This window comes from Hyla sarda, unplaced genomic scaffold (assembly GCF_029499605.1).
Source record: "Hyla sarda isolate aHylSar1 unplaced genomic scaffold, aHylSar1.hap1 scaffold_739, whole genome shotgun sequence".
Lineage (NCBI taxonomy): Eukaryota > Metazoa > Chordata > Amphibia > Anura > Hylidae > Hyla > Hyla sarda.
Genome location: NW_026610761.1, coordinates 144,710 through 172,565, shown reverse-complemented (window position 1 = coordinate 172,565; position 27,856 = coordinate 144,710). Strand labels below are relative to the sequence as shown.

General features: G+C 46.7%; 12 non-coding genes across 12 annotated transcripts; all 12 read left to right on the top strand.

The window, feature by feature from the left end:
• Positions 1-332: 332 nt before the first annotated feature.
• On the top strand, positions 333-523 carry LOC130344911 (U2 spliceosomal RNA). The gene has a single exon (XR_008883712.1). It is a non-coding gene; the product is annotated as a U2 spliceosomal RNA (small nuclear RNA).
• Positions 524-2,628: 2,105 nt separating this feature from the next.
• On the top strand, positions 2,629-2,819 carry LOC130344910 (U2 spliceosomal RNA). Its single transcript, XR_008883711.1, has one exon. It is a non-coding gene; the product is annotated as a U2 spliceosomal RNA (small nuclear RNA).
• Positions 2,820-4,902: 2,083 nt separating this feature from the next.
• LOC130344909 (U2 spliceosomal RNA) lies at positions 4,903-5,093 on the top strand. Its single transcript, XR_008883710.1, has one exon. It is a non-coding gene; the product is annotated as a U2 spliceosomal RNA (small nuclear RNA).
• A 2,096-nt stretch (positions 5,094-7,189) lies between these two features.
• On the top strand, positions 7,190-7,380 carry LOC130344980 (U2 spliceosomal RNA). Its single transcript, XR_008883773.1, has one exon. It is a non-coding gene; the product is annotated as a U2 spliceosomal RNA (small nuclear RNA).
• Positions 7,381-9,474: 2,094 nt separating this feature from the next.
• Positions 9,475-9,665, top strand: LOC130344979 (U2 spliceosomal RNA). Its single transcript, XR_008883772.1, has one exon. It is a non-coding gene; the product is annotated as a U2 spliceosomal RNA (small nuclear RNA).
• Positions 9,666-11,737: 2,072 nt separating this feature from the next.
• On the top strand, positions 11,738-11,928 carry LOC130344908 (U2 spliceosomal RNA). The gene has a single exon (XR_008883709.1). It is a non-coding gene; the product is annotated as a U2 spliceosomal RNA (small nuclear RNA).
• Positions 11,929-14,019: 2,091 nt separating this feature from the next.
• On the top strand, positions 14,020-14,210 carry LOC130344978 (U2 spliceosomal RNA). Its single transcript, XR_008883771.1, has one exon. It is a non-coding gene; the product is annotated as a U2 spliceosomal RNA (small nuclear RNA).
• Positions 14,211-16,294: 2,084 nt separating this feature from the next.
• Positions 16,295-16,485, top strand: LOC130344919 (U2 spliceosomal RNA). Its single transcript, XR_008883719.1, has one exon. It is a non-coding gene; the product is annotated as a U2 spliceosomal RNA (small nuclear RNA).
• A 2,100-nt stretch (positions 16,486-18,585) lies between these two features.
• LOC130344977 (U2 spliceosomal RNA) lies at positions 18,586-18,776 on the top strand. The gene has a single exon (XR_008883770.1). It is a non-coding gene; the product is annotated as a U2 spliceosomal RNA (small nuclear RNA).
• A 2,085-nt stretch (positions 18,777-20,861) lies between these two features.
• On the top strand, positions 20,862-21,052 carry LOC130344976 (U2 spliceosomal RNA). Its single transcript, XR_008883769.1, has one exon. It is a non-coding gene; the product is annotated as a U2 spliceosomal RNA (small nuclear RNA).
• A 2,095-nt stretch (positions 21,053-23,147) lies between these two features.
• On the top strand, positions 23,148-23,338 carry LOC130344917 (U2 spliceosomal RNA). The gene has a single exon (XR_008883718.1). It is a non-coding gene; the product is annotated as a U2 spliceosomal RNA (small nuclear RNA).
• Positions 23,339-25,430: 2,092 nt separating this feature from the next.
• Positions 25,431-25,621, top strand: LOC130344916 (U2 spliceosomal RNA). The gene has a single exon (XR_008883717.1). It is a non-coding gene; the product is annotated as a U2 spliceosomal RNA (small nuclear RNA).
• Positions 25,622-27,856: the final 2,235 nt, after the last annotated feature.

Here is a 27,856-nt window from a genome sequence, read left to right as displayed (position 1 = left end):
GCATCTGCAGGCAACAAAGGTAGGTGTGTGCTTGTGTGTGTGTTTCCTATGCAGATCCTAAGCCCAGTGTCACATGCAAGTAGGAGGAGTAAGAAGGGTTCCTGGCAAATCCGGGTTATGGATTGCATTTAAAAAGGCCCCGTGGGAGTTCAATGGGCCCCTGTCTTGCTGCTTAGCAATAATGGTATGGGTTTAGGTTCTGCTGTGTGTACTGGTGGTTGACTGCCCCCCAGCCCAGAGTGTGCATGGAAAATTGTCTGGCAGCCTCCCTGACAGCAAGCAGTGATAGTGCCCATGAAGGGCACCTTGTTGGGCCCGCCCCTTTCACGGTTATCGCTTCTCGGCCTTTTGGCTAAGATCAAGTGTAGTATCTGTTCTTATCAGTTTAATATCTGATACGTCCCCTATCTGGGGACCATATATTAAATGGATTTTTGAGAACGGGGGCCGATTTCGAAGCTTGCTTCCGTCGCCCTATGCATTGACCCGATATGGCAGTATCTTCGGGTACAGTGCACCACCCCCTTACAGGGTTAAAAAGAAAGATTCCTACTTTCATTGCTACCTGCTTGCTGGCTAGCCAGCTAGCCAGCCCTGTGGGCCTTGCTGCTGCTGCTGCAGCCAAAAAACAAAAGGTGGTGCTGCTGCTGCTTCTGCTGCTTCTGCTTCTGCTTGTGTCTGGCCGCTGTTGGAGCGTCCAGGCACAGGACTTCTGCTGCTGCTGACTAAATGGCCTCCTTAATTGGATCATTTGAGTAGCCAGCACACCTGTGCAGGTAGGGCATGACATGATAGGCAGCTGCCTTGATAGCGGGTGGGTGCTGAATGTTCCTAATTGACAAAATAAGATTAATGCTTATGAAGAAATATAAAATCTCATCCCTTCCCCAATATCGCGCCACACCCCTACCCCTTAATTCCCTGGTTGAACTTGATGGACATATGTCTTTTTTCGACCGTACTAACTATGTAACTATGTAACATAACATGGGGGGGGGGGGGGGGGGGTCTCCTGGCTGTTCACACAGGTGTGTCATTGCTGTACATTGACCATGCATTGCTTCTGTGGTATTGCAAAGGCAAAGACAAATGCTTCCAGCCATCCATTGCACTAATGGATTGGTCATCAGCTGGCTGTCTATGTCCCGCATCAATATAGACCAAAGTACAGAGGGTTAGGCTATGCTATTGTGCACCTACCTGATGCATCAGAAGGTGCGAGGCCCTTGCTAAATTCTGTGCACAGACTTTGAGATCTATACTTTAGACTGTATCTAAACCTGCTCCAACATGGACTGACATTCTGGCCTACTTTCAGCCGATGCGACTTGTCTGTCGCTGAACAGTCGCTTTTTATGTATTCAGCACCTATGTATAATGTTGTAAAAATGCTCTAGAAGCTAAAGTCGCAGAAATGTCACACATATTTGGCCTGCAACTTTCTGTGCGACAAATTCAGACAGGAAAAATCAGTATAAATCCTTAGAAAATTATCCCCCAGTGTCTCCATCTGCTGGCGGTATTGAATAAGCATTGCTGCACTGATGGGGTATGCATTAGACGAAAAAAAAGAAGAAAAAGAAGAATAATACGCCCAGAAAAGAGGCGAAAAGGAGAAAAACGTAAAAAAACGTGAAAAAAAAGTAAGAGGAAGAGAAGGGAAAAAAAGGTGGAAATGGGTTTAAAAGTGATTTCGGCGGAGAAATATATATATATATATATATATATATATATATATATATATATATATATATACGCGCACACACACACATATATATAAACGTATTCTCCGTTGAGATATTGCAGCCGCTGCTGTGTCCAGGCCCAGGAGCCTTAGCACTGTGCTGTGATGTCACTCAATACCACTGACATCACTAGGTGTAAACAACATCTCTCCTTTGCTGTGTATGTGACTATGGAGCTGTTTGGTGATGTCGTCTATTATGGCCTTCATAGAAGCAACAGGAGATTGTTGCATCCATCTAGAACCCTCAGAACTACAGTGCTATGATGTCACTCACTTCCACAGGCCTTGCAGAGTGTAAACAACAACAACCCAGCTTTGTTGTGTATGTAACCATAGGGATTTGTGATGTCACCTAGAACCTTCACAGCAGCGACAGCTTTATGAGGAGCATCAGCACTGCTCTGCCTGAGCAGAACCATCACCGCCATAGGTTGTCAAATAACCCGGATTTAACCCACACAGGTAAGTCCAATGGGGTGCAGGCATGTCCTCTATGCTTACAGCTTCCCGTGGGTGTTGGTTTGATACCGTTTGGGGACAGCCAAGGAGGCATCTGCAGGCAACAAATGTAGGTGTGTGCTTGTGTGTGTGTTTCCTATGCAGATCCTAAGCCCAGTGTCACATGCAAGTAGGAGGAGTAAGAAGGGTTCCTGGCAAATCCGGGTTATGGATTGCATTTAAAAAGGCCCCGTGGGAGTGCAATGGGCCCCTGTCTTGCTGCTTAGCAATAATGGTATGGGTTTAGGTTCTGCTGTGTGTACTGGTGGTTGACTGCCCCCCAGCCCAGAGTGTGCATGGAAAATTGTCTGGCAGCCTCCCTGACAGCAAGCAGTGATAGTGCCCATGAAGGGCACCTTGTTGGGCCCGCCCCTTTCACGGTTATCGCTTCTCGGCCTTTTGGCTAAGATCAAGTGTAGTATCTGTTCTTATCAGTTTAATATCTGATACGTCCCCTATCTGGGGACCATATATTAAATGGATTTTTGAGAACGGGGGCCGATTTCGAAGCTTGCTTCCGTCGCCCTATGCATTGACCCGATATGGCAGTATCTTCGGGTACAGTGCACCACCCCCTTACAGGGTTAAAAAGAAAGATTCCTACTTTCATTGCTACCTGCTTGCTGGCTAGCCAGCTAGCCAGCCCTGTGGGCCTTGCTGCTGCTGCAGCCAAAAGACAAAAGGTGGTGCTGCTGCTGCTTCTGCTGCTTCTGCTTCTGCTTGTGTCTGGCCGCTGTTGGAGCGTCCAGGCACAGGACTTCTGCTGCTGCTGACTAAATGGCCTCCTTAATTGGATCATTTGAGTAGCCAGCACACCTGTGCAGGTAGGGCATGACATGATAGGCAGCTGCCTTGATAGCGGGTGGGTGCTGAATGTTCCTAATTGACAAAATAAGATTAATGCTTATGAAGAAATATAAAATCTCATCCCTTCCCCAATATCGCGCCACACCCCTACCCCTTAATTCCCTGGTTGAACTTGATGGACATATGTCTTTTTTCGACCGTACTAACTATGTAACTATGTAACATAACATGGGGGGGGGGGGGGTCTCCTGGCTGTTCACACAGGTGTGTCATTGCTGTACATTGACCATGCATTGCTTCTGTGGTATTGCAAAGGCAAAGACAAATGCTTCCAGCCATCCATTGCACTAATGGATTGGTCATCAGCTGGCTGTCTATGTCCCGCATCAATATAGACCAAAGTACAGAGGGTTAGGCTATGCTATTGTGCACCTACCTGATGCATCAGAAGGTGCGAGGCCCTTGCTAAATTCTGTGCACAGACTTTGAGATCTATACTTTAGACTGTATCTAAACCTGCTCCAACATGGACTGACATTCTGGCCTACTTTCAGCCGATGCGACTTGTCTGTCGCTGAACAGTCGCTTTTTATGTATTCAGCACCTATGTATAATGTTGTAAAAATGCTCTAGAAGCTAAAGTCGCAGAAATGTCACACATATTTGGCCTGCAACTTTCTGTGCGACAAATTCAGACAGGAAAAATCAGTATAAATCCTTAGAAAATTATCCCCCAGTGTCTCCATCTGCTGGCGGTATTGAATAAGCATTGCTGCACTGATGGGGTATGCATTAGACGAAAAAAAAGAAGAAAAAGAAGAATAATACGCCCAGAAAAGAGGCGAAAAGGAGAAAAACGTAAAAAAACGTGAAAAAAAAGTAAGAGGAAGAGAAGGGAAAAAAAGGTGGAAATGGGTTTAAAAGTGATTTCGGCGGAGAAATATATATATATATATATATATATATATATATATATACGCGCACACACACACATATATATAAACGTATTCTCCGTTGAGATATTGCAGCCGCTGCTGTGTCCAGGCCCAGGAGCCTTAGCACTGTGCTGTGATGTCACTCAATACCACTGACATCACTAGGTGTAAACAACATCTCTCCTTTGCTGTGTATGTGACTATGGAGCTGTTTGGTGATGTCGTCTATTATGGCCTTCATAGAAGCAACAGGAGATTGTTGCATCCATCTAGAACCCTCAGAACTACAGTGCTATGATGTCACTCACTTCCACAGGCCTTGCAGAGTGTAAACAACAACAACCCAGCTTTGTTGTGTATGTAACCATAGGGATTTGTGATGTCACCTAGAACCTTCACAGCAGCGACAGCTTTATGAGGAGCATCAGCACTTCTCTGCCTGAGCAGAACCATCACCGCCATAGGTTGTCAAATAACCCGGATTTAACCCACACAGGTAAGTCCAATGGGGTGCAGGCATGTCCTCTATGCTTACAGCTTCCCGTGGGTGTTGGTTTGATACCGTTTGGGGACAGCCAAGGAGGCATCTGCAGGCAACAAAGGTAGGTGTGTGCTTGTGTGTGTGTTTCCTATGCAGATCCTAAGCCCAGTGTCACATGCAAGTAGGAGGAGTAAGAAGGGTTCCTGGCAAATCCGGGTTATGGATTGCATTTAAAAAGGCCCCGTGGGAGTGCAATGGGCCCCTGTCTTGCTGCTTAGCAATAATGGTATGGGTTTAGGTTCTGCTGTGTGTACTGGTGGTTGACTGCCCCCCAGCCCAGAGTGTGCATGGAAAATTGTCTGGCAGCCTCCCTGACAGCAAGCAGTGATAGTGCCCATGAAGGGCACCTTGTTGGGCCCGCCCCTTTCACGGTTATCGCTTCTCGGCCTTTTGGCTAAGATCAAGTGTAGTATCTGTTCTTATCAGTTTAATATCTGATACGTCCCCTATCTGGGGACCATATATTAAATGGATTTTTGAGAACGGGGGCCGATTTCGAAGCTTGCTTCCGTCGCCCTATGCATTGACCCGATATGGCAGTATCTTCGGGTACAGTGCACCACCCCCTTACAGGGTTAAAAAGAAAGATTCCTACTTTCATTGCTACCTGCTTGCTGGCTAGCCAGCTAGCCAGCCCTGTGGGCCTTGCTGCTGCTGCAGCCAAAAAACAAAAGGTGGTGCTGCTGCTGCTTCTGCTGCTTCTGCTTCTGCTTGTGTCTGGCCGCTGTTGGAGCGTCCAGGCACAGGACTTCTGCTGCTGCTGACTAAATGGCCTCCTTAATTGGATCATTTGAGTAGCCAGCACACCTGTGCAGGTAGGGCATGACATGATAGGCAGCTGCCTTGATAGCGGGTGGGTGCTGAATGTTCCTAATTGACAAAATAAGATTAATGCTTATGAAGAAATATAAAATCTCATCCCTTCCCCAATATCGCGCCACACCCCTACCCCTTAATTCCCTGGTTGAACTTGATGGACATATGTCTTTTTTCGACCGTACTAACTATGTAACTATGTAACATAACATGGGGGGGGGGGGGGGGGTCTCCTGGCTGTTCACACAGGTGTGTCATTGCTGTACATTGACCATGCATTGCTTCTGTGGTATTGCAAAGGCAAAGACAAATGCTTCCAGCCATCCATTGCACTAATGGATTGGTCATCAGCTGGCTGTCTATGTCCCGCATCAATATAGACCAAAGTACAGAGGGTTAGGCTATGCTATTGTGCACCTACCTGATGCATCAGAAGGTGCGAGGCCCTTGCTAAATTCTGTGCACAGACTTTGAGATCTATACTTTAGACTGTATCTAAACCTGCTCCAACATGGACTGCCATTCTGGCCTACTTTCAGCCGATGCGACTTGTCTGTCGCTGAACAGTCGCTTTTTATGTATTCAGCACCTATGTATAATGTTGTAAAAATGCTCTAGAAGCTAAAGTCGCAGAAATGTCACACATATTTGGCCTGCAACTTTCTGTGCGACAAATTCAGACAGGAAAAATCAGTATAAATCCTTAGAAAATTATCCCCCAGTGTCTCCATCTGCTGGCGGTATTGAATAAGCATTGCTGCACTGATGGGGTATGCATTAGACGAAAAAAAAGAAGAAAAAGAAGAATAATATGCCCAGAAAAGAGGCGAAAAGGAGAAAAACGTAAAAAAACGTGAAAAAAAAGTAAGAGGAAGAGAAGGGAAAAAAAGGTGGAAATGGGTTTAAAAGTGATTTCGGCGGAGAAATATATATATATATATATATATATATATATATATATATATATATATACGCGCACACACACACATATATATAAACGTATTCTCCGTTGAGATATTGCAGCCGCTGCTGTGTCCAGGCCCAGGAGCCTTAGCACTGTGCTGTGATGTCACTCAATACCACTGACATCACTAGGTGTAAACAACATCTCTCCTTTGCTGTGTATGTGACTATGGAGCTGTTTGGTGATGTCGTCTATTATGGCCTTCATAGAAGCAACAGGAGATTGTTGCATCCATCTAGAACCCTCAGAACTACAGTGCTATGATGTCACTCACTTCCACAGGCCTTGCAGAGTGTAAACAACAACAACCCAGCTTTGTTGTGTATGTAACCATAGGGATTTGTGATGTCACCTAGAACCTTCACAGCAGCGACAGCTTTATGAGGAGCATCAGCACTTCTCTGCCTGAGCAGAACCATCACCGCCATAGGTTGTCAAATAACCCGGATTTAACCCACACAGGTAAGTCCAATGGGGTGCAGGCATGTCCTCTATGCTTACAGCTTCCCGTGGGTGTTGGTTTGATACCGTTTGGGGACAGCCAAGGAGGCATCTGCAGGCAACAAAGGTAGGTGTGTGCTTGTGTGTGTGTTTCCTATGCAGATCCTAAGCCCAGTGTCACATGCAAGTAGGAGGAGTAAGAAGGGTTCCTGGCAAATCCGGGTTATGGATTGCATTTAAAAAGGCCCCGTGGGAGTGCAATGGGCCCCTGTCTTGCTGCTTAGCAATAATGGTATGGGTTTAGGTTCTGCTGTGTGTACTGGTGGTTGACTGCCCCCCAGCCCAGAGTGTGCATGGAAAATTGTCTGGCAGCCTCCCTGACAGCAAGCAGTGATAGTGCCCATGAAGGGCACCTTGTTGGGCCCGCCCCTTTCACGGTTATCGCTTCTCGGCCTTTTGGCTAAGATCAAGTGTAGTATCTGTTCTTATCAGTTTAATATCTGATACGTCCCCTATCTGGGGACCATATATTAAATGGATTTTTGAGAACGGGGGCCGATTTCGAAGCTTGCTTCCGTCGCCCTATGCATTGACCCGATATGGCAGTATCTTCGGGTACAGTGCACCACCCCCTTACAGGGTTAAAAAGAAAGATTCCTACTTTCATTGCTACCTGCTTGCTGGCTAGCCAGCTAGCCAGCCCTGTGGGCCTTGCTGCTGCTGCAGCCAAAAGACAAAAGGTGGTGCTGCTGCTGCTTCTGCTGCTTCTGCTTCTGCTTGTGTCTGGCCGCTGTTGGAGCGTCCAGGCACAGGACTTCTGCTGCTGCTGACTAAATGGCCTCCTTAATTGGATCATTTGAGTAGCCAGCACACCTGTGCAGGTAGGGCATGACATGATAGGCAGCTGCCTTGATAGCGGGTGGGTGCTGAATGTTCCTAATTGACAAAATAAGATTAATGCTTATGAAGAAATATAAAATCTCATCCCTTCCCCAATATCGCGCCACACCCCTACCCCTTAATTCCCTGGTTGAACTTGATGGACATATGTCTTTTTTCGACCGTACTAACTATGTAACTATGTAACATAACATGGGGGGGGGGGGGGGTCTCCTGGCTGTTCACACAGGTGTGTCATTGCTGTACATTGACCATGCATTGCTTCTGTGGTATTGCAAAGGCAAAGACAAATGCTTCCAGCCATCCATTGCACTAATGGATTGGTCATCAGCTGGCTGTCTATGTCCCGCATCAATATAGACCAAAGTACAGAGGGTTAGGCTATGCTATTGTGCACCTACCTGATGCATCAGAAGGTGCGAGGCCCTTGCTAAATTCTGTGCACAGACTTTGAGATCTATACTTTAGACTGTATCTAAACCTGCTCCAACATGGACTGACATTCTGGCCTACTTTCAGCCGATGCGACTTGTCTGTCGCTGAACAGTCGCTTTTTATGTATTCAGCACCTATGTATAATGTTGTAAAAATGCTCTAGAAGCTAAAGTCGCAGAAATGTCACACATATTTGGCCTGCAACTTTCTGTGCGACAAATTCAGACAGGAAAAATCAGTATAAATCCTTAGAAAATTATCCCCCAGTGTCTCCATCTGCTGGCGGTATTGAATAAGCATTGCTGCACTGATGGGGTATGCATTAGACGAAAAAAAAGAAGAAAAAGAAGAATAATACGCCCAGAAAAGAGGCGAAAAGGAGAAAAACGTAAAAAAACGTGAAAAAAAAGTAAGAGGAAGAGAAGGGAAAAAAAGGTGGAAATGGGTTTAAAAGTGATTTCGGCGGAGAAATATATATATATATATATATATATATATATATATATATATATATATACGCGCACACACACACATATATATAAACGTATTCTCCGTTGAGATATTGCAGCCGCTGCTGTGTCCAGGCCCAGGAGCCTTAGCACTGTGCTGTGATGTCACTCAATACCACTGACATCACTAGGTGTAAACAACATCTCTCCTTTGCTGTGTATGTGACTATGGAGCTGTTTGGTGATGTCGTCTATTACGGCCTTCATAGAAGCAACAGGAGATTGTTGCATCCATCTAGAACCCTCAGAACTACAGTGCTATGATGTCACTCACTTCCACAGGCCTTGCAGAGTGTAAACAACAACAACCCAGCTTTGTTGTGTATGTAACCATAGGGATTTGTGATGTCACCTAGAACCTTCACAGCAGCGACAGCTTTATGAGGAGCATCAGCACTGCTCTGCCTGAGCAGAACCATCACCGCCATAGGTTGTCAAATAACCCGGATTTAACCCACACAGGTAAGTCCAATGGGGTGCAGGCATGTCCTCTATGCTTACAGCTTCCCGTGGGTGTTGGTTTGATACCGTTTGGGGACAGCCAAGGAGGCATCTGCAGGCAACAAAGGTAGGTGTGTGCTTGTGTGTGTGTTTCCTATGCAGATCCTAAGCCCAGTGTCACATGCAAGTAGGAGGAGTAAGAAGGGTTCCTGGCAAATCCGGGTTATGGATTGCATTTAAAAAGGCCCCGTGGGAGTGCAATGGGCCCCTGTCTTGCTGCTTAGCAATAATGGTATGGGTTTAGGTTCTGCTGTGTGTACTGGTGGTTGACTGCCCCCCAGCCCAGAGTGTGCATGGAAAATTGTCTGGCAGCCTCCCTGACAGCAAGCAGTGATAGTGCCCATGAAGGGCACCTTGTTGGGCCCGCCCCTTTCACGGTTATCGCTTCTCGGCCTTTTGGCTAAGATCAAGTGTAGTATCTGTTCTTATCAGTTTAATATCTGATACGTCCCCTATCTGGGGACCATATATTAAATGGATTTTTGAGAACGGGGGCCGATTTCGAAGCTTGCTTCCGTCGCCCTATGCATTGACCCGATATGGCAGTATCTTCGGGTACAGTGCACCACCCCCTTACAGGGTTAAAAAGAAAGATTCCTACTTTCATTGCTACCTGCTTGCTGGCTAGCCAGCTAGCCAGCCCTGTGGGCCTTGCTGCTGCTGCAGCCAAAAAACAAAAGGTGGTGCTGCTGCTGCTTCTGCTGCTTCTGCTTCTGCTTGTGTCTGGCCGCTGTTGGAGCGTCCAGGCACAGGACTTCTGCTGCTGCTGACTAAATGGCCTCCTTAATTGGATCATTTGAGTAGCCAGCACACCTGTGCAGGTAGGGCATGACATGATAGGCAGCTGCCTTGATAGCGGGTGGGTGCTGAATGTTCCTAATTGACAAAATAAGATTAATGCTTATGAAGAAATATAAAATCTCATCCCTTCCCCAATATCGCGCCACACCCCTACCCCTTAATTCCCTGGTTGAACTTGATGGACATATGTCTTTTTTCGACCGTACTAACTATGTAACTATGTAACATAACATGGGGGGGGGGGGGTCTCCTGGCTGTTCACACAGGTGTGTCATTGCTGTACATTGACCATGCATTGCTTCTGTGGTATTGCAAAGGCAAAGACAAATGCTTCCAGCCATCCATTGCACTAATGGATTGGTCATCAGCTGGCTGTCTATGTCCCGCATCAATATAGACCAAAGTACAGAGGGTTAGGCTATGCTATTGTGCACCTACCTGATGCATCAGAAGGTGCGAGGCCCTTGCTAAATTCTGTGCACAGACTTTGAGATCTATACTTTAGACTGTATCTAAACCTGCTCCAACATGGACTGACATTCTGGCCTACTTTCAGCCGATGCGACTTGTCTGTCGCTGAACAGTCGCTTTTTATGTATTCAGCACCTATGTATAATGTTGTAAAAATGCTCTAGAAGCTAAAGTCGCAGAAATGTCACACATATTTGGCCTGCAACTTTCTGTGCGACAAATTCAGACAGGAAAAATCAGTATAAATCCTTAGAAAATTATCCCCCAGTGTCTCCATCTGCTGGCGGTATTGAATAAGCATTGCTGCACTGATGGGGTATGCATTAGACGAAAAAAAAGAAGAAAAAGAAGAATAATACGCCCAGAAAAGAGGCGAAAAGGAGAAAAACGTAAAAAAACGTGAAAAAAAAGTAAGAGGAAGAGAAGGGAAAAAAAGGTGGAAATGGGTTTAAAAGTGATTTCGGCGGAGAAATATATATATATATATATATATATATACGCGCACACACACACATATATATAAACGTATTCTCCGTTGAGATATTGCAGCCGCTGCTGTGTCCAGGCCCAGGAGCCTTAGCACTGTGCTGTGATGTCACTCAATACCACTGACATCACTAGGTGTAAACAACATCTCTCCTTTGCTGTGTATGTGACTATGGAGCTGTTTGGTGATGTCGTCTATTATGGCCTTCATAGAAGCAACAGGAGATTGTTGCATCCATCTAGAACCCTCAGAACTACAGTGCTATGATGTCACTCACTTCCACAGGCCTTGCAGAGTGTAAACAACAACAACCCAGCTTTGTTGTGTATGTAACCATAGGGATTTGTGATGTCACCTAGAACCTTCACAGCAGCGACAGCTTTATGAGGAGCATCAGCACTGCTCTGCCTGAGCAGAACCATCACCGCCATAGGTTGTCAAATAACCCGGATTTAACCCACACAGGTAAGTCCAATGGGGTGCAGGCATGTCCTCTATGCTTACAGCTTCCCGTGGGTGTTGGTTTGATACCGTTTGGGGACAGCCAAGGAGGCATCTGCAGGCAACAAAGGTAGGTGTGTGCTTGTGTGTGTGTTTCCTATGCAGATCCTAAGCCCAGTGTCACATGCAAGTAGGAGGAGTAAGAAGGGTTCCTGGCAAATCCGGGTTATGGATTGCATTTAAAAAGGCCCCGTGGGAGTGCAATGGGCCCCTGTCTTGCTGCTTAGCAATAATGGTATGGGTTTAGGTTCTGCTGTGTGTACTGGTGGTTGACTGCCCCCCAGCCCAGAGTGTGCATGGAAAATTGTCTGGCAGCCTCCCTGACAGCAAGCAGTGATAGTGCCCATGAAGGGCACCTTGTTGGGCCCGCCCCTTTCACGGTTATCGCTTCTCGGCCTTTTGGCTAAGATCAAGTGTAGTATCTGTTCTTATCAGTTTAATATCTGATACGTCCCCTATCTGGGGACCATATATTAAATGGATTTTTGAGAACGGGGGCCGATTTCGAAGCTTGCTTCCGTCGCCCTATGCATTGACCCGATATGGCAGTATCTTCGGGTACAGTGCACCCCCCCCTTACAGGGTTAAAAAGAAAGATTCCTACTTTCATTGCTACCTGCTTGCTGGCTAGCCAGCTAGCCAGCCCTGTGGGCCTTGCTGCTGCTGCAGCCAAAAAACAAAAGGTGGTGCTGCTGCTGCTTCTGCTGCTTCTGCTTCTGCTTGTGTCTGGCCGCTGTTGGAGCGTCCAGGCACAGGACTTCTGCTGCTGCTGACTAAATGGCCTCCTTAATTGGATCATTTGAGTAGCCAGCACACCTGTGCAGGTAGGGCATGACATGATAGGCAGCTGTCTTGATAGCGGGTGGGTGCTGAATGTTCCTAATTGACAAAATAAGATTAATGCTTATGAAGAAATATAAAATCTCATCCCTTCCCCAATATCGCGCCACACCCCTACCCCTTAATTCCCTGGTTGAACTTGATGGACATATGTCTTTTTTCGACCGTACTAACTATGTAACTATGTAACATAACATGGGGGGGGGGGGGGGGTCTCCTGGCTGTTCACACAGGTGTGTCATTGCTGTACATTGACCATGCATTGCTTCTGTGGTATTGCAAAGGCAAAGACAAATGCTTCCAGCCATCCATTGCACTAATGGATTGGTCATCAGCTGGCTGTCTATGTCCCGCATCAATATAGACCAAAGTACAGAGGGTTAGGCTATGCTATTGTGCACCTACCTGATGCATCAGAAGGTGCGAGGCCCTTGCTAAATTCTGTGCACAGACTTTGAGATCTATACTTTAGACTGTATCTAAACCTGCTCCAACATGGACTGACATTCTGGCCTACTTTCAGCCGATGCGACTTGTCTGTCGCTGAACAGTCGCTTTTTATGTATTCAGCACCTATGTATAATGTTGTAAAAATGCTCTAGAAGCTAAAGTCGCAGAAATGTCACACATATTTGGCCTGCAACTTTCTGTGCGACAAATTCAGACAGGAAAAATCAGTATAAATCCTTAGAAAATTATCCCCCAGTGTCTCCATCTGCTGGCGGTATTGAATAAGCATTGCTGCACTGATGGGGTATGCATTAGACGAAAAAAAAGAAGAAAAAGAAGAATAATACGCCCAGAAAAGAGGCGAAAAGGAGAAAAACGTAAAAAAACGTGAAAAAAAAGTAAGAGGAAGAGAAGGGAAAAAAAGGTGGAAATGGGTTTAAAAGTGATTTCGGCGGAGAAATATATATATATATATATATATATATATATATATATATATATACGCGCACACACACACATATATATAAACGTATTCTCCGTTGAGATATTGCAGCCGCTGCTGTGTCCAGGCCCAGGAGCCTTAGCACTGTGCTGTGATGTCACTCAATACCACTGACATCACTAGGTGTAAACAACATCTCTCCTTTGCTGTGTATGTGACTATGGAGCTGTTTGGTGATGTCGTCTATTACGGCCTTCATAGAAGCAACAGGAGATTGTTGCATCCATCTAGAACCCTCAGAACTACAGTGCTATGATGTCACTCACTTCCACAGGCCTTGCAGAGTGTAAACAACAACAACCCAGCTTTGTTGTGTATGTAACCATAGGGATTTGTGATGTCACCTAGAACCTTCACAGCAGCGACAGCTTTATGAGGAGCATCAGCACTGCTCTGCCTGAGCAGAACCATCACCGCCATAGGTTGTCAAATAACCCGGATTTAACCCACACAGGTAAGTCCAATGGGGTGCAGGCATGTCCTCTATGCTTACAGCTTCCCGTGGGTGTTGGTTTGATACCGTTTGGGGACAGCCAAGGAGGCATCTGCAGGCAACAAAGGTAGGTGTGTGCTTGTGTGTGTGTTTCCTATGCAGATCCTAAGCCCAGTGTCACATGCAAGTAGGAGGAGTAAGAAGGGTTCCTGGCAAATCCGGGTTATGGATTGCATTTAAAAAGGCCCCGTGGGAGTGCAATGGGCCCCTGTCTTGCTGCTTAGCAATAATGGTATGGGTTTAGGTTCTGCTGTGTGTACTGGTGGTTGACTGCCCCCCAGCCCAGAGTGTGCATGGAAAATTGTCTGGCAGCCTCCCTGACAGCAAGCAGTGATAGTGCCCATGAAGGGCACCTTGTTGGGCCCGCCCCTTTCACGGTTATCGCTTCTCGGCCTTTTGGCTAAGATCAAGTGTAGTATCTGTTCTTATCAGTTTAATATCTGATACGTCCCCTATCTGGGGACCATATATTAAATGGATTTTTGAGAACGGGGGCCGATTTCGAAGCTTGCTTCCGTCGCCCTATGCATTGACCCGATATGGCAGTATCTTCGGGTACAGTGCACCACCCCCTTACAGGGTTAAAAAGAAAGATTCCTACTTTCATTGCTACCTGCTTGCTGGCTAGCCAGCTAGCCAGCCCTGTGGGCCTTGCTGCTGCTGCAGCCAAAAAACAAAAGGTGGTGCTGCTGCTGCTTCTGCTGCTTCTGCTTCTGCTTGTGTCTGGCCGCTGTTGGAGCGTCCAGGCACAGGACTTCTGCTGCTGCTGACTAAATGGCCTCCTTAATTGGATCATTTGAGTAGCCAGCACACCTGTGCAGGTAGGGCATGACATGATAGGCAGCTGCCTTGATAGCGGGTGGGTGCTGAATGTTCCTAATTGACAAAATAAGATTAATGCTTATGAAGAAATATAAAATCTCATCCCTTCCCCAATATCGCGCCACACCCCTACCCCTTAATTCCCTGGTTGAACTTGATGGACATATGTCTTTTTTCGACCGTACTAACTATGTAACTATGTAACATAACATGGGGGGGGGGGGGTCTCCTGGCTGTTCACACAGGTGTGTCATTGCTGTACATTGACCATGCATTGCTTCTGTGGTATTGCAAAGGCAAAGACAAATGCTTCCAGCCATCCATTGCACTAATGGATTGGTCATCAGCTGGCTGTCTATGTCCCGCATCAATATAGACCAAAGTACAGAGGGTTAGGCTATGCTATTGTGCACCTACCTGATGCATCAGAAGGTGCGAGGCCCTTGCTAAATTCTGTGCACAGACTTTGAGATCTATACTTTAGACTGTATCTAAACCTGCTCCAACATGGACTGACATTCTGGCCTACTTTCAGCCGATGCGACTTGTCTGTCGCTGAACAGTCGCTTTTTATGTATTCAGCACCTATGTATAATGTTGTAAAAATGCTCTAGAAGCTAAAGTCGCAGAAATGTCACACATATTTGGCCTGCAACTTTCTGTGCGACAAATTCAGACAGGAAAAATCAGTATAAATCCTTAGAAAATTATCCCCCAGTGTCTCCATCTGCTGGCGGTATTGAATAAGCATTGCTGCACTGATGGGGTATGCATTAGACGAAAAAAAAGAAGAAAAAGAAGAATAATACGCCCAGAAAAGAGGCGAAAAGGAGAAAAACGTAAAAAAACGTGAAAAAAAAGTAAGAGGAAGAGAAGGGAAAAAAAGGTGGAAATGGGTTTAAAAGTGATTTCGGCGGAGAAATATATATATATATATATATATATATATATATATATATACGCGCACACACACACATATATATAAACGTATTCTCCGTTGAGATATTGCAGCCGCTGCTGTGTCCAGGCCCAGGAGCCTTAGCACTGTGCTGTGATGTCACTCAATACCACTGACATCACTAGGTGTAAACAACATCTCTCCTTTGCTGTGTATGTGACTATGGAGCTGTTTGGTGATGTTGTCTATTATGGCCTTCATAGAAGCAACAGGAGATTGTTGCATCCATCTAGAACCCTCAGAACTACAGTGCTATGATGTCACTCACTTCCACAGGCCTTGCAGAGTGTAAACAACAACAACCCAGCTTTGTTGTGTATGTAACCATAGGGATTTGTGATGTCACCTAGAACCTTCACAGCAGCGACAGCTTTATGAGGAGCATCAGCACTGCTCTGCCTGAGCAGAACCATCACCGCCATAGGTTGTCAAATAACCCGGATTTAACCCACACAGGTAAGTCCAATGGGGTGCAGGCATGTCCTCTATGCTTACAGCTTCCCGTGGGTGTTGGTTTGATACCGTTTGGGGACAGCCAAGGAGGCATCTGCAGGCAACAAAGGTAGGTGTGTGCTTGTGTGTGTGTTTCCTATGCAGATCCTAAGCCCAGTGTCACATGCAAGTAGGAGGAGTAAGAAGGGTTCCTGGCAAATCCGGGTTATGGATTGCATTTAAAAAGGCCCCGTGGGAGTGCAATGGGCCCCTGTCTTGCTGCTTAGCAATAATGGTATGGGTTTAGGTTCTGCTGTGTGTACTGGTGGTTGACTGCCCCCCAGCCCAGAGTGTGCATGGAAAATTGTCTGGCAGCCTCCCTGACAGCAAGCAGTGATAGTGCCCATGAAGGGCACCTTGTTGGGCCCGCCCCTTTCACGGTTATCGCTTCTCGGCCTTTTGGCTAAGATCAAGTGTAGTATCTGTTCTTATCAGTTTAATATCTGATACGTCCCCTATCTGGGGACCATATATTAAATGGATTTTTGAGAACGGGGGCCGATTTCGAAGCTTGCTTCCGTCGCCCTATGCATTGACCCGATATGGCAGTATCTTCGGGTACAGTGAACCACCCCCTTACAGGGTTAAAAAGAAAGATTCCTACTTTCATTGCTACCTGCTTGCTGGCTAGCCAGCTAGCCAGCCCTGTGGGCCTTGCTGCTGCTGCAGCCAAAAAACAAAAGGTGGTGCTGCTGCTGCTTCTGCTGCTTCTGCTTCTGCTTGTGTCTGGCCGCTGTTGGAGCGTCCAGGCACAGGACTTCTGCTGCTGCTGACTAAATGGCCTCCTTAATTGGATCATTTGAGTAGCCAGCACACCTGTGCAGGTAGGGCATGACATGATAGGCAGCTGCCTTGATAGCGGGTGGGTGCTGAATGTTCCTAATTGACAAAATAAGATTAATGCTTATGAAGAAATATAAAATCTCATCCCTTCCCCAATATCGCGCCACACCCCTACCCCTTAATTCCCTGGTTGAACTTGATGGACATATGTCTTTTTTCGACCGTACTAACTATGTAACTATGTAACATAACATGGGGGGGGGGGGGGGGGGGTCTCCTGGCTGTTCACACAGGTGTGTCATTGCTGTACATTGACCATGCATTGCTTCTGTGGTATTGCAAAGGCAAAGACAAATGCTTCCAGCCATCCATTGCACTAATGGATTGGTCATCAGCTGGCTGTCTATGTCCCGCATCAATATAGACCAAAGTACAGAGGGTTAGGCTATGCTATTGTGCACCTACCTGATGCATCAGAAGGTGCGAGGCCCTTGCTAAATTCTGTGCACAGACTTTGAGATCTATACTTTAGACTGTATCTAAACCTGCTCCAACATGGACTGACATTCTGGCCTACTTTCAGCCGATGCGACTTGTCTGTCGCTGAACAGTCGCTTTTTATGTATTCAGCACCTATGTATAATGTTGTAAAAATGCTCTAGAAGCTAAAGTCGCAGAAATGTCACACATATTTGGCCTGCAACTTTCTGTGCGACAAATTCAGACAGGAAAAATCAGTATAAATCCTTAGAAAATTATCCCCCAGTGTCTCCATCTGCTGGCGGTATTGAATAAGCATTGCTGCACTGATGGGGTATGCATTAGACGAAAAAAAAGAAGAAAAAGAAGAATAATACGCCCAGAAAAGAGGCGAAAAGGAGAAAAACGTAAAAAAACGTGAAAAAAAAGTAAGAGGAAGAGAAGGGAAAAAAAGGTGGAAATGGGTTTAAAAGTGATTTCGGCGGAGAAATATATATATATATATATATATATATATATATATATATATATATATATACGCGCACACACACACATATATATAAACGTATTCTCCGTTGAGATATTGCAGCCGCTGCTGTGTCCAGGCCCAGGAGCCTTAGCACTGTGCTGTGATGTCACTCAATACCACTGACATCACTAGGTGTAAACAACATCTCTCCTTTGCTGTGTATGTGACTATGGAGCTGTTTGGTGATGTCGTCTATTATGGCCTTCATAGAAGCAACAGGAGATTGTTGCATCCATCTAGAACCCTCAGAACTACAGTGCTATGATGTCACTCACTTCCACAGGCCTTGCAGAGTGTAAACAACAACAACCCAGCTTTGTTGTGTATGTAACCATAGGGATTTGTGATGTCACCTAGAACCTTCACAGCAGCGACAGCTTTATGAGGAGCATCAGCACTGCTCTGCCTGAGCAGAACCATCACCGCCATAGGTTGTCAAATAACCCGGATTTAACCCACACAGGTAAGTCCAATGGGGTGCAGGCATGTCCTCTATGCTTACAGCTTCCCGTGGGTGTTGGTTTGATACCGTTTGGGGACAGCCAAGGAGGCATCTGCAGGCAACAAAGGTAGGTGTGTGCTTGTGTGTGTGTTTCCTATGCAGATCCTAAGCCCAGTGTCACATGCAAGTAGGAGGAGTAAGAAGGGTTCCTGGCAAATCCGGGTTATGGATTGCATTTAAAAAGGCCCCGTGGGAGTGCAATGGGCCCCTGTCTTGCTGCTTAGCAATAATGGTATGGGTTTAGGTTCTGCTGTGTGTACTGGTGGTTGACTGCCCCCCAGCCCAGAGTGTGCATGGAAAATTGTCTGGCAGCCTCCCTGACAGCAAGCAGTGATAGTGCCCATGAAGGGCACCTTGTTGGGCCCGCCCCTTTCACGGTTATCGCTTCTCGGCCTTTTGGCTAAGATCAAGTGTAGTATCTGTTCTTATCAGTTTAATATCTGATACGTCCCCTATCTGGGGACCATATATTAAATGGATTTTTGAGAACGGGGGCCGATTTCGAAGCTTGCTTCCGTCGCCCTATGCATTGACCCGATATGGCAGTATCTTCGGGTACAGTGCACCACCCCCTTACAGGGTTAAAAAGAAAGATTCCTACTTTCATTGCTACCTGCTTGCTGGCTAGCCAGCTAGCCAGCCCTGTGGGCCTTGCTGCTGCTGCAGCCAAAAAACAAAAGGTGGTGCTGCTGCTGCTTCTGCTGCTTCTGCTTCTGCTTGTGTCTGGCCGCTGTTGGAGCGTCCAGGCACAGGACTTCTGCTGCTGCTGACTAAATGGCCTCCTTAATTGGATCATTTGAGTAGCCAGCACACCTGTGCAGGTAGGGCATGACATGATAGGCAGCTGCCTTGATAGCGGGTGGGTGCTGAATGTTCCTAATTGACAAAATAAGATTAATGCTTATGAAGAAATATAAAATCTCATCCCTTCCCCAATATCGCGCCACACCCCTACCCCTTAATTCCCTGGTTGAACTTGATGGACATATGTCTTTTTTCGACCGTACTAACTATGTAACTATGTAACATAACATGGGGGGGGGGGGGGTCTCCTGGCTGTTCACACAGGTGTGTCATTGCTGTACATTGACCATGCATTGCTTCTGTGGTATTGCAAAGGCAAAGACAAATGCTTCCAGCCATCCATTGCACTAATGGATTGGTCATCAGCTGGCTGTCTATGTCCCGCATCAATATAGACCAAAGTACAGAGGGTTAGGCTATGCTATTGTGCACCTACCTGATGCATCAGAAGGTGCGAGGCCCTTGCTAAATTCTGTGCACAGACTTTGAGATCTATACTTTAGACTGTATCTAAACCTGCTCCAACATGGACTGACATTCTGGCCTACTTTCAGCCGATGCGACTTGTCTGTCGCTGAACAGTCGCTTTTTATGTATTCAGCACCTATGTATAATGTTGTAAAAATGCTCTAGAAGCTAAAGTCGCAGAAATGTCACACATATTTGGCCTGCAACTTTCTGTGCGACAAATTCAGACAGGAAAAATCAGTATAAATCCTTAGAAAATTATCCCCCAGTGTCTCCATCTGCTGGCGGTATTGAATAAGCATTGCTGCACTGATGGGGTATGCATTAGACGAAAAAAAAGAAGAAAAAGAAGAATAATACGCCCAGAAAAGAGGCGAAAAGGAGAAAAACGTAAAAAAACGTGAAAAAAAAGTAAGAGGAAGAGAAGGGAAAAAAAGGTGGAAATGGGTTTAAAAGTGATTTCGGCGGAGAAATATATATATATATATATATATATATATATATATATATGCGCGCACACACACACATATATATAAACGTATTCTCCGTTGAGATATTGCAGCCGCTGCTGTGTCCAGGCCCAGGAGCCTTAGCACTGTGCTGTGATGTCACTCAATACCACTGACATCACTAGGTGTAAACAACATCTCTCCTTTGCTGTGTATGTGACTATGGAGCTGTTTGGTGATGTCGTCTATTACGGCCTTCATAGAAGCAACAGGAGATTGTTGCATCCATCTAGAACCCTCAGAACTACAGTGCTATGATGTCACTCACTTCCACAGGCCTTGCAGAGTGTAAACAACAACAACCCAGCTTTGTTGTGTATGTAACCATAGGGATTTGTGATGTCACCTAGAACCTTCACAGCAGCGACAGCTTTATGAGGAGCATCAGCACTGCTCTGCCTGAGCAGAACCATCACCGCCATAGGTTGTCAAATAACCCGGATTTAACCCACACAGGTAAGTCCAATGGGGTGCAGGCATGTCCTCTATGCTTACAGCTTCCCGTGGGTGTTGGTTTGATACCGTTTGGGGACAGCCAAGGAGGCATCTGCAGGCAACAAAGGTAGGTGTGTGCTTGTGTGTGTGTTTCCTATGCAGATCCTAAGCCCAGTGTCACATGCAAGTAGGAGGAGTAAGAAGGGTTCCTGGCAAATCCGGGTTATGGATTGCATTTAAAAAGGCCCCGTGGGAGTGCAATGGGCCCCTGTCTTGCTGCTTAGCAATAATGGTATGGGTTTAGGTTCTGCTGTGTGTACTGGTGGTTGACTGCCCCCCAGCCCAGAGTGTGCATGGAAAATTGTCTGGCAGCCTCCCTGACAGCAAGCAGTGATAGTGCCCATGAAGGGCACCTTGTTGGGCCCGCCCCTTTCACGGTTATCGCTTCTCGGCCTTTTGGCTAAGATCAAGTGTAGTATCTGTTCTTATCAGTTTAATATCTGATACGTCCCCTATCTGGGGACCATATATTAAATGGATTTTTGAGAACGGGGGCCGATTTCGAAGCTTGCTTCCGTCGCCCTATGCATTGACCCGATATGGCAGTATCTTCGGGTACAGTGCACCACCCCCTTACAGGGTTAAAAAGAAAGATTCCTACTTTCATTGCTACCTGCTTGCTGGCTAGCCAGCTAGCCAGCCCTGTGGGCCTTGCTGCTGCTGCAGCCAAAAAACAAAAGGTGGTGCTGCTGCTGCTTCTGCTGCTTCTGCTTCTGCTTGTGTCTGGCCGCTGTTGGAGCGTCCAGGCACAGGACTTCTGCTGCTGCTGACTAAATGGCCTCCTTAATTGGATCATTTGAGTAGCCAGCACACCTGTGCAGGTAGGGCATGACATGATAGGCAGCTGCCTTGATAGCGGGTGGGTGCTGAATGTTCCTAATTGACAAAATAAGATTAATGCTTATGAAGAAATATAAAATCTCATCCCTTCCCCAATATCGCGCCACACCCCTACCCCTTAATTCCCTGGTTGAACTTGATGGACATATGTCTTTTTTCGACCGTACTAACTATGTAACTATGTAACATAACATGGGGGGGGGGGGGTCTCCTGGCTGTTCACACAGGTGTGTCATTGCTGTACATTGACCATGCATTGCTTCTGTGGTATTGCAAAGGCAAAGACAAATGCTTCCAGCCATCCATTGCACTAATGGATTGGTCATCAGCTGGCTGTCTATGTCCCGCATCAATATAGACCAAAGTACAGAGGGTTAGGCTATGCTATTGTGCACCTACCTGATGCATCAGAAGGTGCGAGGCCCTTGCTAAATTCTGTGCACAGACTTTGAGATCTATACTTTAGACTGTATCTAAACCTGCTCCAACATGGACTGACATTCTGGCCTACTTTCAGCCGATGCGACTTGTCTGTCGCTGAACAGTCGCTTTTTATGTATTCAGCACCTATGTATAATGTTGTAAAAATGCTCTAGAAGCTAAAGTCGCAGAAATGTCACACATATTTGGCCTGCAACTTTCTGTGCGACAAATTCAGACAGGAAAAATCAGTATAAATCCTTAGAAAATTATCCCCCAGTGTCTCCATCTGCTGGCGGTATTGAATAAGCATTGCTGCACTGATGGGGTATGCATTAGACGAAAAAAAAGAAGAAAAAGAAGAATAATACGCCCAGAAAAGAGGCGAAAAGGAGAAAAACGTAAAAAAAACGTGAAAAAAAAGTAAGAGGAAGAGAAGGGAAAAAAAGGTGGAAATGGGTTTAAAAGTGATTTCGGCGGAGAAATATATATATATATATATATATATATATATATATATATATATATATATACGCGCACACACACACATATATATAAACGTATTCTCCGTTGAGATATTGCAGCCGCTGCTGTGTCCAGGCCCAGGAGCCTTAGCACTGTGCTGTGATGTCACTCAATACCACTGACATCACTAGGTGTAAACAACATCTCTCCTTTGCTGTGTATGTGACTATGGAGCTGTTTGGTGATGTCGTCTATTACGGCCTTCATAGAAGCAACAGGAGATTGTTGCATCCATCTAGAACCCTCAGAACTACAGTGCTATGATGTCACTCACTTCCACAGGCCTTGCAGAGTGTAAACAACAACAACCCAGCTTTGTTGTGTATGTAACCATAGGGATTTGTGATGTCACCTAGAACCTTCACAGCAGCGACAGCTTTATGAGGAGCATCAGCACTGCTCTGCCTGAGCAGAACCATCACCGCCATAGGTTGTCAAATAACCCGGATTTAACCCACACAGGTAAGTCCAATGGGGTGCAGGCATGTCCTCTATGCTTACAGCTTCCCGTGGGTGTTGGTTTGATACCGTTTGGGGACAGCCAAGGAGGCATCTGCAGGCAACAAAGGTAGGTGTGTGCTTGTGTGTGTGTTTCCTATGCAGATCCTAAGCCCAGTGTCACATGCAAGTAGGAGGAGTAAGAAGGGTTCCTGGCAAATCCGGGTTATGGATTGCATTTAAAAAGGCCCCGTGGGAGTGCAATGGGCCCCTGTCTTGCTGCTTAGCAATAATGGTATGGGTTTAGGTTCTGCTGTGTGTACTGGTGGTTGACTGCCCCCCAGCCCAGAGTGTGCATGGAAAATTGTCTGGCAGCCTCCCTGACAGCAAGCAGTGATAGTGCCCATGAAGGGCACCTTGTTGGGCCCGCCCCTTTCACGGTTATCGCTTCTCGGCCTTTTGGCTAAGATCAAGTGTAGTATCTGTTCTTATCAGTTTAATATCTGATACGTCCCCTATCTGGGGACCATATATTAAATGGATTTTTGAGAACGGGGGCCGATTTCGAAGCTTGCTTCCGTCGACCTATGCATTGACCCGATATGGCAGTATCTTCGGGTACAGTGCACCACCCCCTTACAGGGTTAAAAAGAAAGATTCCTACTTTCATTGCTACCTGCTTGCTGGCTAGCCAGCTAGCCAGCCCTGTGGGCCTTGCTGCTGCTGCAGCCAAAAAACAAAAGGTGGTGCTGCTGCTGCTTCTGCTGCTGCTTGTGTCTGGCCGCTGTTGGAGCGTCCAGGCACAGGACTTCTGCTGCTGCTGACTAAATGGCCTCCTTAATTGGATCATTTGAGTAGCCAGCACACCTGTGCAGGTAGGGCATGACATGATAGGCAGCTGCCTTGATAGCGGGTGGGTGCTGAATGTTCCTAATTGACAAAATAAGATTAATGCTTATGAAGAAATATAAAATCTCATCCCTTCCCCAATATCGCGCCACACCCCTACCCCTTAATTCCCTGGTTGAACTTGATGGACATATGTCTTTTTTCGACCGTACTAACTATGTAACTATGTAACATAACATGGGGGGGGGGGGGGTCTCCTGGCTGTTCACACAGGTGTGTCATTGCTGTACATTGACCATGCATTGCTTCTGTGGTATTGCAAAGGCAAAGACAAATGCTTCCAGCCATCCATTGCACTAATGGATTGGTCATCAGCTGGCTGTCTATGTCCCGCATCAATATAGACCAAAGTACAGAGGGTTAGGCTATGCTATTGTGCACCTACCTGATGCATCAGAAGGTGCGAGGCCCTTGCTAAATTCTGTGCACAGACTTTGAGATCTATACTTTAGACTGTATCTAAACCTGCTCCAACATGGACTGACATTCTGGCCTACTTTCAGCCGATGCGACTTGTCTGTCGCTGAACAGTCGCTTTTTATGTATTCAGCACCTATGTATAATGTTGTAAAAATGCTCTAGAAGCTAAAGTCGCAGAAATGTCACACATATTTGGCCTGCAACTTTCTGTGCGACAAATTCAGACAGGAAAAATCAGTATAAATCCTTAGAAAATTATCCCCCAGTGTCTCCATCTGCTGGCGGTATTGAATAAGCATTGCTGCACTGATGGGGTATGCATTAGACGAAAAAAAAGAAGAAAAAGAAGAATAATACGCCCAGAAAAGAGGCGAAAAGGAGAAAAACGTAAAAAAACGTGAAAAAAAAGTAAGAGGAAGAGAAGGGAAAAAAAGGTGGAAATGGGTTTAAAAGTGATTTCGGCGGAGAAATATATATATATATATATATATATATATATATATATATATATATATATATATATACGCGCACACACACACATATATATAAACGTATTCTCCGTTGAGATATTGCAGCCGCTGCTGTGTCCAGGCCCAGGAGCCTTAGCACTGTGCTGTGATGTCACTCAATACCACTGACATCACTAGGTGTAAACAACATCTCTCCTTTGCTGTGTATGTGACTATGGAGCTGTTTGGTGATGTCGTCTATTATGGCCTTCATAGAAGCAACAGGAGATTGTTGCATCCATCTAGAACCCTCAGAACTACAGTGCTATGATGTCACTCACTTCCACAGGCCTTGCAGAGTGTAAACAACAACAACCCAGCTTTGTTGTGTATGTAACCATAGGGATTTGTGATGTCACCTAGAACCTTCACAGCAGCGACAGCTTTATGAGGAGCATCAGCACTGCTCTGCCTGAGCAGAACCATCACCGCCATAGGTTGTCAAATAACCCGGATTTAACCCACACAGGTAAGTCCAATGGGGTGCAGGCATGTCCTCTATGCTTACAGCTTCCCGTGGGTGTTGGTTTGATACCGTTTGGGGACAGCCAAGGAGGCATCTGCAGGCAACAAAGGTAGGTGTGTGCTTGTGTGTGTGTTTCCTATGCAGATCCTAAGCCCAGTGTCACATGCAAGTAGGAGGAGTAAGAAGGGTTCCTGGCAAATCCGGGTTATGGATTGCATTTAAAAAGGCCCCGTGGGAGTGCAATGGGCCCCTGTCTTGCTGCTTAGCAATAATGGTATGGGTTTAGGTTCTGCTGTGTGTACTGGTGGTTGACTGCCCCCCAGCCCAGAGTGTGCATGGAAAATTGTCTGGCAGCCTCCCTGACAGCAAGCAGTGATAGTGCCCATGAAGGGCACCTTGTTGGGCCCGCCCCTTTCACGGTTATCGCTTCTCGGCCTTTTGGCTAAGATCAAGTGTAGTATCTGTTCTTATCAGTTTAATATCTGATACGTCCCCTATCTGGGGACCATATATTAAATGGATTTTTGAGAACGGGGGCCGATTTCGAAGCTTGCTTCCGTCGACCTATGCATTGACCCGATATGGCAGTATCTTCGGGTACAGTGCACCACCCCCTTACAGGGTTAAAAAGAAAGATTCCTACTTTCATTGCTACCTGCTTGCTGGCTAGCCAGCTAGCCAGCCCTGTGGGCCTTGCTGCTGCTGCAGCCAAAAAACAAAAGGTGGTGCTGCTGCTGCTTCTGCTGCTTCTGCTTCTGCTTGTGTCTGGCCGCTGTTGGAGCGTCCAGGCACAGGACTTCTGCTGCTGCTGACTAAATGGCCTCCTTAATTGGATCATTTGAGTAGCCAGCACACCTGTGCAGGTAGGGCATGACATGATAGGCAGCTGCCTTGATAGCGGGTGGGTGCTGAATGTTCCTAATTGACAAAATAAGATTAATGCTTATGAAGAAATATAAAATCTCATCCCTTCCCCAATATCGCGCCACACCCCTACCCCTTAATTCCCTGGTTGAACTTGATGGATGTCACGATGCCGGCTGGCAGGTAGTGGATCCTCTGTGCCAGAGAGGGATTGGCGTGGACCGTGCTAGTGGATCGGTTCTAAGTCACTACTGGTTTTCACCAGAGCCCGCCGCAAAGCGGGATGGTCTTGCTGCGGCGGTAGTGACCAGGTCGTATCCACTAGCAACGGCTCAACCTCTCTGGCTGCTGAAGATAGGCGCGGTACAAGGGAGTAGACAGAAGCAAGGTCGGACGTAGCAGAAGGTCGGGGCAGGCAGCAAGGATCGTAGTCAGGGGCAACGGCAGGAGGTCTGGAACACAGGCTAGGAACACACAAGGAAACGCTTTCACTGGCACGATGGCAACAAGATCCGGCGAGGGAGTGAAGGGGAAGTGAGGTGATATAGGGAAGTGCACAGGTGATAACACTAATTGGAACCACTGCGCCAATCAGCGGCGCAGTGGCCCTTTAAATCGCAAAGACCCGGCGCGCGCGCGCCCTAGGGAGCGGGGCCGCGCGCGCCGGGACAGGACTGACGGAGAGCGAGTCAGGTACGGGAGCCGGGGTGCGCATCGCGAGCGGGCGCTACCCGCATCGCGAATCGCATCCCGGCTGGAGGCGGTATCGCAGCGCCCCGGGTCAGTGGATCTGACCGGAGCGCTGCAGTGAGGAGAGTGTAGCGAGCGCTCCGGGGAGGAGCGGGGACCCGGAGCGCTCGGCGTAACAGTACCCCCCCCCCTTGGGTCTCCCCCTCTTCTTGGAGCCTGAGAACCTGAGGACCAGATTTTTGTCCAGGATATTGTCCTCAGGTTCCCAGGACCTCTCTTCTGGACCACAACCCTCCCAATCCACTAAAAAGAAGGTTTTCCCTCTGACCTTTTTTGATGCTAAGATCTCTTTGACGGAGAAGATGTCCGAGGAGCCGGAGACAGGAGTGGGAGGAACAGATTTGGGAGAGAAACGGTTAATGATAAGTGGTTTAAGAAGAGAAACGTGAAAGGCATTAGGAATACGAAGAGAAGGAGGAAGAAGAAGTTTGTAAGAGACAGGATTAATCTGGCGCAAAATTTTGAAAGGACCAAGATAGCGTGGTCCCAACTTATAGCTAGGGACACGGAAGCGGACATATTTAGCGGAGAGCCATACCTTGTCTCCAGGGGAAAAAATGGGAGGAGCTCTTCTTTTCTTATCCGCGAATTTCTTCATGCGTGAAGAAGCCTGTAAGAGAGAATTTTGGGTCTCTCTCCATATGATGGAAAGATCACGAGAAATTTCATCCACAGCGGGCAGACCAGAGGGCAAGGGGGTAGGGAGGGGGGGAAGAGGGTGACGGCCGTACACCACGAAAAATGGGGATTTGGAGGAAGATTCAGAGACTCTGAAATTATACGAGAATTCGGCCCAAGGTAGAAGATCTGCCCAGTCATCCTGGCGGGAGGAAACAAAATGTCGTAAATAATCACCCAAGACCTGGTTAATTCTTTCTACTTGTCCATTGGATTGAGGATGATATGCAGAAGAAAAATTTAATTTAATCTTGAGTTGTTTACAGAGAGCCCTCCAGAATTTAGACACGAATTGGACGCCTCTATCCGAGACGATCTGCGTAGGCAACCCGTGAAGACGAAAAATGTGTACAAAAAAATGTTTAGCCAACTGAGGCGCTGAAGGAAGACCAGGAAGAGGGATGAAATGTGCCATTTTGGAGAATCGATCAACGACCACCCAAATAACAGTGTTGCCATGGGATGGGGGTAAGTCAGTAATAAAATCCATACCAATCAGAGACCAAGGCTGTTCGGGGACAGGCAGAGGATGAAGAAAACCAGCGGGCTTCTGGCG